Source organism: Salvelinus sp. IW2-2015, linkage group LG6.1, assembly GCF_002910315.2.
Source record: "Salvelinus sp. IW2-2015 linkage group LG6.1, ASM291031v2, whole genome shotgun sequence".
Taxonomy (NCBI): Eukaryota; Metazoa; Chordata; class Actinopteri; order Salmoniformes; family Salmonidae; genus Salvelinus; species Salvelinus sp. IW2-2015.
In genome coordinates this window covers 2,027,668-2,036,579 of record NC_036845.1, presented here as the reverse complement: position 1 = coordinate 2,036,579, position 8,912 = coordinate 2,027,668, and positions in this window count along the sequence as shown.

The following is an 8,912-nucleotide window of genomic DNA, read 5'->3' as shown; positions in this document are numbered from 1 at the left end:
GCAGCAGGAGGGAGGGAGTAGAGGGTGGGGACGAGAGGGGGAGAAAGGGGAGGAGGGACGGGAAAGGTGTGGCGGATAGGATGGAAGGTGGAGGAAGGGAGGAGGGAGTAGTTGGGGTTGGGAGTTAAGGTGTGTCGAGTGAGCGTGAGTACATGTGTGCATTGTTTTGGGGTGGGGTTGAAGGAAATGCAACTTAAAGGGCCTAGTGCAGGTCCAAAAAGGGTGATATTCCTGTGGTTTTTAATGTATTCCAACTATTATGAAGTTGGGAATAATACTGTTGAAATATGAAAGTATGATAATGCCCTGTTTAGTGTAGGAACTCTTGACGTTTCAGCCTGTTTTGATGGCCATGGTTTTGTTTGCCTGCCTGATGAGACATCATCCCAGTGGTAAATTAGATAATAGACCAATAAAAAGTAGAGTTCCAAACCTCTCTGTCAATAAGCAGCACATTTTCCAGTTTCTTCTCTCTCCCCCACTCAGACTCAGACTACGAATACGATTCTTGGCTTGAGAACATTGCTAAAATTTGATAAGAAGCTGATTATTTTTAGCATTTTAATTGAAAACAATCACAGTAAGGTACTTAATGTTACCTCAGAAATGATTTGATTTTGAGATAGAAAACGGCTGCATTGGGACCTTTAAGGAGAGACAGAGTTTTTAAATCCGAGGAGGATTATTCTGTGTTTTGGGACAGCGGGTGTTGATAACCCCAGCAGACAGTTCATGTTGTTTGGGTGAAGTCCTGTCTCTGACCACCCTCAGTCCCAGTCATAAATCTACACTAAATAAGATAAGAACGATGGATTAAGGACGAAGGGCAGAGAGACGAAACTACATCCCAAAACAATGAGTGATTCACAAACCTGTCTCAGAGAGAGGAGAGTTTAAGTGAGGATTGGTAAATCTGTAAGACACATTCACATGAGGATTGATAAGGAAAGATAAGACCAATCAATCAATCAATCTTTTTTTAACCCAGAGAGGAGTTTGAACAACCAAATGAGAAGTGTGAGATCTGGTGGATGGAAGTGTGTTACATTAGCTAGTGTTTTTGTTTACTTTTTGTACCTTAATGATTTTGAACCCCAGGAAGCGTAGCTGCTGCCGTAATAAATACATATACACACTTAGCTGGTGACACGCTAGGTGGTACACACACAGTACAATGTGATCTCCCTGTGGCTGGAGGTCCCGTATCTCTCTGGCCTCCTTCTCCAAACCTCCTGTTGGCAATGTCAACACGGTTAAAGCCTGTTTGACTAAGAGGGGGGAGGAGTTAACTCTGAGGGAAAGGAAGGAGAGAAAGAAAGGAGGGAGAGAGAAGAGGGACTGAAGGAGAGAGAGGGAGGCAGGGGGAGGTGGCAGGTGCGAGGGTGATTGTGATGGTGGAACAGAGCAGAGTAGGCAGCAGTGCACTGACCCATACTCTGCACCCCCTCCCCCTCTCCTTCTCTCCCCTCTCCCCTTCTCTTTCTCTCCTCCATCTCCTAAGTGCTCTACAGCAGCCCTGGCTGACTTCCTCTGTGTTTTTCTCCCCTATCACGCACATACACCACCGTACACACTTCTGCTGCTCCTCCCCTCCTCATTGTTAGTCTCTATCTCTCCTCCACTGTGTTTCTCTCTCTATTCCTCTATCTCTCCCTCTCAGACCCATAGGCTTTACCGGCCTGCTGAGCATGGCCTGTTAAAAGGAGGGATATGTAGATAAAAAAGGGGGGAGTTCTCCGTTGGAACTGTTATCTCATTATTGTCACGCTGACTTGTCATGCACTGTGACTTGGCCCCCTAAGGAGTACACTCACCCTATTCTAAGACCCCTTTATTCAGAGAGGCCACTCATATTTCACATAGAGGACAAAGTGGGACAGTTCAGCATCGTTTAGACCTGTCCTCACCAGATTCATGTCTCTCTGCTGGTTGCAGACTCAGACTTTTGTGTGCACCTGACATACTGCAGCAGTCTTGTTAACAGGCCATTATGAATTGATGTCAGTGAATAATAGTGACTAATAAAGAGAATATCCATTTTCTCTACATCTCTCATTTTATTCTCCCCCTCTTTACCAAACCATGTCCCAGGTGACTTGTAGAAGGGACCTGTAATGTAGAGTGAACCAGCAACCAGTACAGCACTCTCTCTATCTCTCTCTCTGTCTCTTTCTTTCTTTCTTTCTTTCTTTCTTTCTTTCTTTCTCTCTCTCTCTCTCCCATTCCCTCTTCCCCCTCTCTCTATTGTCTCTCTCTCTCGCTCTCTCTCTCTTCCTCTCTTTGTCTCTCTTTCTGTATCTGCTGCCAAAGCAGAGCCTCATTAGAACTGAAGGGATTCCTGTCTAAATGAGACCGTCCTGAGTGCCACTCACAACCACTGTAGAGGGAGAGAGAGAAGAGGGGCGGGGGGGGGGGGGGGGGTGGTGGATTGGACTTTTCGCATTGATTCCATTGATACAGGAAGGTATACTCAAGCGCACTTCCAGTATTTGAAAGTATTTTGTTTCTCTGTATCTGACCCTTGTCTGGTCTCACAGTAGTACAATAACAGTAGGAACGTGTGTGTGAGGACGTGTTAGAGCCGGGAAGTGAGAGCTGGGTCCAGACACATGCTGTTTTACCCTAGTAACTACAATACCCTTTCGTTGTTTACCCTAGTAAACTACAATACCTTATCTTGTTTACCCTAGTTAAACTACAAATACTTTCCTTTTTACCCCTGCTGCCTACTGACAGTATGGGTTAACTAAAGTTGCAACAGGGCTGCTTTGTTCCACAAACAACCACATTGAGGTGTGAGATGATGGAAATGAGAAGGAGGTGGAGGATAAAGGAATAATAAAATAGGAGGAAATAATATCTAGGAGGCATAAGTGGTGGGTTTTGAGAGGACAAACTCTGAAACATGGAAAAGGAGCGCGTGTGTGTGTGTGCGTGTGTGGTACTAATGAAGTACATGTGGGTTGGCAGGAACTGTGGGGGTACCATAGAGAGGCTTTCTGGTAAGGACTGTGGGGGTACACATAGAGAGGCTTTCTGGCAGGACTGTGGGGGGGTACACATAGAGAGGCTTTCTGTGGCCAGGACTGTGGGGGGTCACATAGAGAGGCTTTCTGGCAGGACTGTGGGGGTACACTAGAGAGGCTTTCTGGCAGGAACTGTGGGGCTACACATAGAGAGGCTTTCTGGCAGGACTGTGGGGGTACACATAGAGAGGCTTTCTGGCAGGACTGTGGGGGTACACATAGAGAGGCTTCCTGGCAGGACTGTGGGGGTACACATAGAGAGGCTTCCTGGCAGGACTGTGGGGGTACACATAGAGAGGCTTTCTGGCAGGACTGGGGTCTTACTGCAGGAGAGACTGATGACAAAATGAAGGGACACTGTGATGTTTCTGTAACACTACTTAAAGCCAACAGGTTCAGGTATAATGGATTATGATACGGTTGCAATGCATTGTGCATCATAAAGGTTAATGAATGCTTATAACAAGTAATACAGCATTATAGACCTGTGATCCACTATACCACTGCACTGTAAATAATGTTACTGGATCTTCTGTCCAGTGAAAAATCATTTCCAGACTGACAATAATAGCTGATACCTTTTATCTGAATCAAAGTAGAGCCAGCTACTGTATCCTAGTTTCCCCTGGCCACTACACTACAATAAAGTACACTACAGTACACTACACTACAGTACACTATAGTACAGTACACTATAGTACAGTACACTACAGAACACTACAGTATACTACACTACAGTACACTACACTACAGTACCCTACAGTACACTACAGAACACTACAGTATACTACACTACAGTACACTACACTACAGTACACTACAGTACACTACAGTACACTACAGAACACTACAGTACACTACACTACAGTATACTACACTACAGTACTCTATAGTACAGTACACTACGATACACTACAGTACACTACACTACAGTATACTACAGTACACTACACTACAGTATACTACAGTACACTACACTACAGAACACTACAGTACACTATAGTACAGTACACTACAGTACACTACTCTACAGTATACTACACTACAGGACACTATAGTACACTACAGTACACTACAGTACAATACTCTATAGTATACTACACTACATTATACTACAGTACACTACACTACAATACACTACACTACATACCACTACAGTATACTACACTACAGTATACTACACTACAGTACACTACACTACAGACCACTACAGTATACTACACTACAGTACACTACAGACACAGTAGTGTTTCTAGAAAGATCAGTCCATTGAGCCACATGGGGCCTTTTATTAAAGCTAAATAAGGGAGATAAAGAGAAAACACAGTGACAACAGAATTCAGTCAACGGAGATTAAGGCACAGAAAAAGGGAAGGAGAGAGGTAAGTGAAGGCAATTGAGTCAGAGAGGGTAGAGAGAGTGAGAGAAAAGGAAAGGGGAGACAGACAGAGAGGGAGAGAGAATGGGGTAGGGGAGAGAGAGCGACAGAGAGCAAATGAAAGAGTGTGTGAGAGAGGTAGAGATGTAGAGAGAGAGAGCAGTACTCTGTCGTAACCCTTTTAGTGAGATTAGCTGCAGTCCTAATGTCTCGCTTAAAGCTCCGATATTAATCTTCTGACTCAGCCCTTCTCTCATCCCCCTTTCTCTCTCCCTTCTCATCCCTCTCTCTCTCTTACATCCTTCCTCTGCTGTAAATTATCTCCAATGACATGACAGAGGTGCCCCTGCACTGTGTTGCCAAACATCTCCAAAGCAGCCTACACGCCACCGGGCAGCCGCTCTGTGCTCGAGTTCCACTATACACGAGACCCCTCGGCATTCCCTAACTTCTCTCCTTTCCCCTCATACCACATCCCCCTCCTCCCCTCTTCATCTTTCATCAATCCCTCCATCTCTGTCTGAGGTTGTCTCTCTCTCTAATTAATTCAGTTCATTTTGAGCGTCCATTACCGTGGTGAACGACATTAGCACAGCAGCATACGCAGGCAGATTGCAAACAGTGCATATCATTGGCAAAAAATGGCATGTCATTGGCAACTCATTTACCAGGTAAATAGAGAGAAATGGAGGGGAATTCAATAGGCAGCACTGAGGCCTCCCCCTCTCCTCCCTTGTCTTTACCCTCCCCCTCTGTGAGGGTCTTTCCTCTCTCCCTCTCTTTACCTCCCCCTCTGTGAGGGTCTTTCCTCTCTCCCTCTCTCTCCCTCTCTTTACCTCCGCCTCTGTGAGGGACTTTCCTCTCTCCCTCTCTTTACCTCCCCCTCTGTGAGGGTCTTTCCTCTCTCCCTCCTCTCTCCCTCTCTTTACACTCCCCCCTCTGTGAGGGTCTTTCCTCTCTCCCTCTCTCTCTCCCCTCTTTACCTCCCCCTCTGTGAGGGTCTTTCCTCTCTCCCTCTCTTTACCTCCCCCTCTGTGAGGGTCTTTCCTCTCTCCCTCTCTCTCCCTCTCTTTACTCCCCCTCTGGAGGGTCTTTCCTCTCTCCCTCTATCTCCCTCTCTTTACTTCCCCCTCTGTGAGGGTCTTTCCTCTCTCCCTCTCTCTCCTCTCTTCACCTCCCCTCTTCGTGAGGGTCTTTCCTCTCTCCCCCCCTTTCTCCTCTCTTTTCACCTCCCCTCTCGTGAGGGTCTTTCCTCTCTCCCCCTTTCTCCCTCTCTTCACCTCCCCCTTTGTGAGGGTCTTTCTTTCCCTCCTCCTCTTTTACCTCCCCCTCTGTGAGGGTCTTTCCTCTCTCCCTTCTCTCCCTCTCTTTACCTCCCCCTCTGTGAGGGTCTTTCCTCTCTCCCTCTACTCCCTCTCTTCTTACTTCCCCCTCTGTAGGTCTTCTCCTCTCTCCCTCTCTCTCCCTCCTCTTCACCTCCCCTCTGTGAGGGTCTTTCCTCTCTCCCCCTTTCTCCCTCTCTTCACCGCCCCCTCTGTGAGGGTCTTTCCTCTCTCCCTCTCTCTCCCTCTCTTCACCTCCCCCTCTGTGGAGGGTCTTTCCTCTCTCCCCTCTCTCCCTCTCTTCACCTCCCCCTCTGTGAGGGTCTTTCCTCTCTCCCTCTCTTTACCTCCCCCTCTGTGAGGGTCTTTCCTCTCTCCCTCTCTTTACCTCCCCCTCTGTGAGGGTCTTTCCTCTCTCCGTCTCTTCACCTCCCCCTCTTGAGCGTCTTTCCTCTCTCCCCCTCTCTCCCTCTCTTCACCTCCCCCCCTCTGTGAGGTCTTTCCTCTCTCCCTCTCTTTCACCTCCCCCTCTGTGAGGGTCTTTCCTCTCTCCCTCTCTTCACCTCCCCCCCTCTGTGAGGGTCTTTCCCTCTTCCCCTCCTCTCGTTCATGAACCATCTGTCCGTCCTCACCCCCCTCTCTTTCACCCCTCCCTACTCACACTTTGCACTCTAGCGTGTTCATCTTTCTTTCTGTCCCTTTCTCGTACTGTACCACCCTACTGCTACTCCTATAGAGCTCCTTCCCCCCTTATTTAGCTCTCAAATGAACCCCCTCCTCCCCACCCCTCCTCCTCTCCCTTGGTCTCCCTCTCTTCCACAATTTTATTTTGGCCCTGGGCTGCCTTTCATGGGGAACAGAGAAATTGGGTAAAGTCGGGGGAAAAAGAAGACAGGATTCATAAACTGCGAGTGCCCTGGGGAGAGAGGGATGGAGGAGGGGAGAAAGGATGGAGGAGGGGGAGAGAGGGATGGTTGAGGAGAGGCGAGAGAGGGATGGGAGGAGGGGGAGAGAGGAGACCTGGCGACAGGAGGAGGAGAGAGGGCAGATTTGGCCCAACATTAAATCATTACACAACCTCTTTCCGTCCTCTTGTCTCTTTAGTGACACCCAGTTGATTGGGTTCCCCTCTCACTCTTTTCATTTTTTAATGACATTTTTAGGATACCACCACAAGCAGGCTCCAAATTGAGTTTCTCTGAAAATGTGTGCCTGGGCGCTAGCGAGACAGAGAGCTTCCCAGCTAATTGGTTGTCTTCTCCTCTGCTTTGTATCTCTTTAATCGGGGACAGTAATGAAATTCTACTTTATATTCTTTCAGCCAATTCCACAATGTAATTTACTGTTTAGACTGTTCTCACTCACAGTTCTTTCCTTTGTTCATTACTATACAGCAGCACAGACATTCAAGGTCCTCATATCCAGGCTGGCGATGGAGGCCATTTCTCATAACCCTACTTTTAATAGACTGAATATATACTGGACTCCAGCAGTCTGTCAAATAATTTAGCTTTATTAATGCACCTTCCTGATATTCTCTCTGAAAGATGTGCTTACATTTTACACCTTTTAACGCTTAATAGCATGAGAGTACCCAGCTAAATACACTTGGTAGTAAATCCAGACATTTCAAACCCGTTTTCCACTCGCAGCTAAGCCTATTGCCATTTCTTTACCCATTAATCTGGTTAGAGAGAACCACCTCCTCTCTCAAAACTTTATCTCTAAACATTTTTTCTTCTGCCACTGTGGAGGGAAGCAGGGGCAACTCTTGACTCTTAGATTTAAAAGTTAGTTTATTTAGTAAGTAGAAGTTAACTCTTGTCCAATATCCTCATAACTCTCCCCTCCATCTCAAGTTTCCTCCCTCTCTGCTCCCTCCCTGTCTCCCCCTCTCCTACCCTGTTCCAAAGTACAGCCAGACAGGCCTAACCAAGCCTCCACTGAATGGGTTTGACTCCTGACCCCGTCGCCAAGACAACTGGAGTGGCGAAGGCGAATGTCTTGTGAGACAAAAGTGCCGAGCTGAGCTGACATTTGTATCCCACTTCAGCACTGTTTGTCCACAGGGCCCTAAACTTTGACCCAGAACCCTAGAGAGAGAGACAGAGAATGTACACACACACCATAGGCTGTGATGTATCTAAGGCTGTACACACAGGGTAAAGTACCCTCAAGCAGACCCCTTGACACAGATAAACATACAGAAATTGTTTGCCGAGTCATTGAGCTTTGGAGGGGGATCTGAGAGTAGTGTTTTATGGATAACACGAGGAGATTCATATGGGATTTCATACTGATTCTAGTGTCATTGAGGAGTTAGGATAAGTAGTGCACTTATAGCCAGCTAGATTGTGGAATGCGTCCAATCGCTTACACTAACCTTGTCCCTGTTTGATTCAGTGGAGAACGTCAGCTCACACTCCTCTGAATCATCACACCACACACTCAATTCCCTACCATTCAGACATGTGCTCAAACAGAAGTTGTGTGTGTGCCCCGTGAGGTGCATGTGCTGCGTGCTAGCAGTAACAAGCCCTTGACGGCTAGACATAAGCTGCGGAATGGTCAAAAAAATAAAACACCGGGCTTCTGGTTCCTCTTAGACACAAGTCTGTTAAACCCACCTGACCTTCAGCAGCTGTGGCCAACATGTAGTGTAGAAACTCAGCCTTTCACAACCTTGTTTATACCAGTGAGCTACTATCCCCTCTCTTAGGAGGACTGCTTAGACTGAAACTAGAACATGAAATCTGACTACATGACAGAGAGTGTGTGGGTCAAATCAAATCAAATGTTATCGAATGCTTATGTTTCTAGCTCCAACAGTGCAGTAATATCTAACAATACAAAACAATACACACAAATCCCCCAAATAAAACGAAAGGAATTAAGAAATAACAGAACGAGCAATGTCAGAGTCCGGAATATAAATATATATGATGGTGTGTATAGGCAGTATGGACAGTATATGAATAGAAAAGGTGTGTACAGCAGTAGTTATATAGGATGAGCCTTGACTAGAATACAGAATATACATATGAAGTGGCTGAAACAGAATGTAAACATGATTAACGTGACCAGTGTTCCATGACTATGTACATAGGGCAGCAGCCTCTAAGGTGCAGGGTAGAGTACCGGGAGGTAGCCAGCTAGTAACAGTGACTATGTACATGGGGCAGCAGC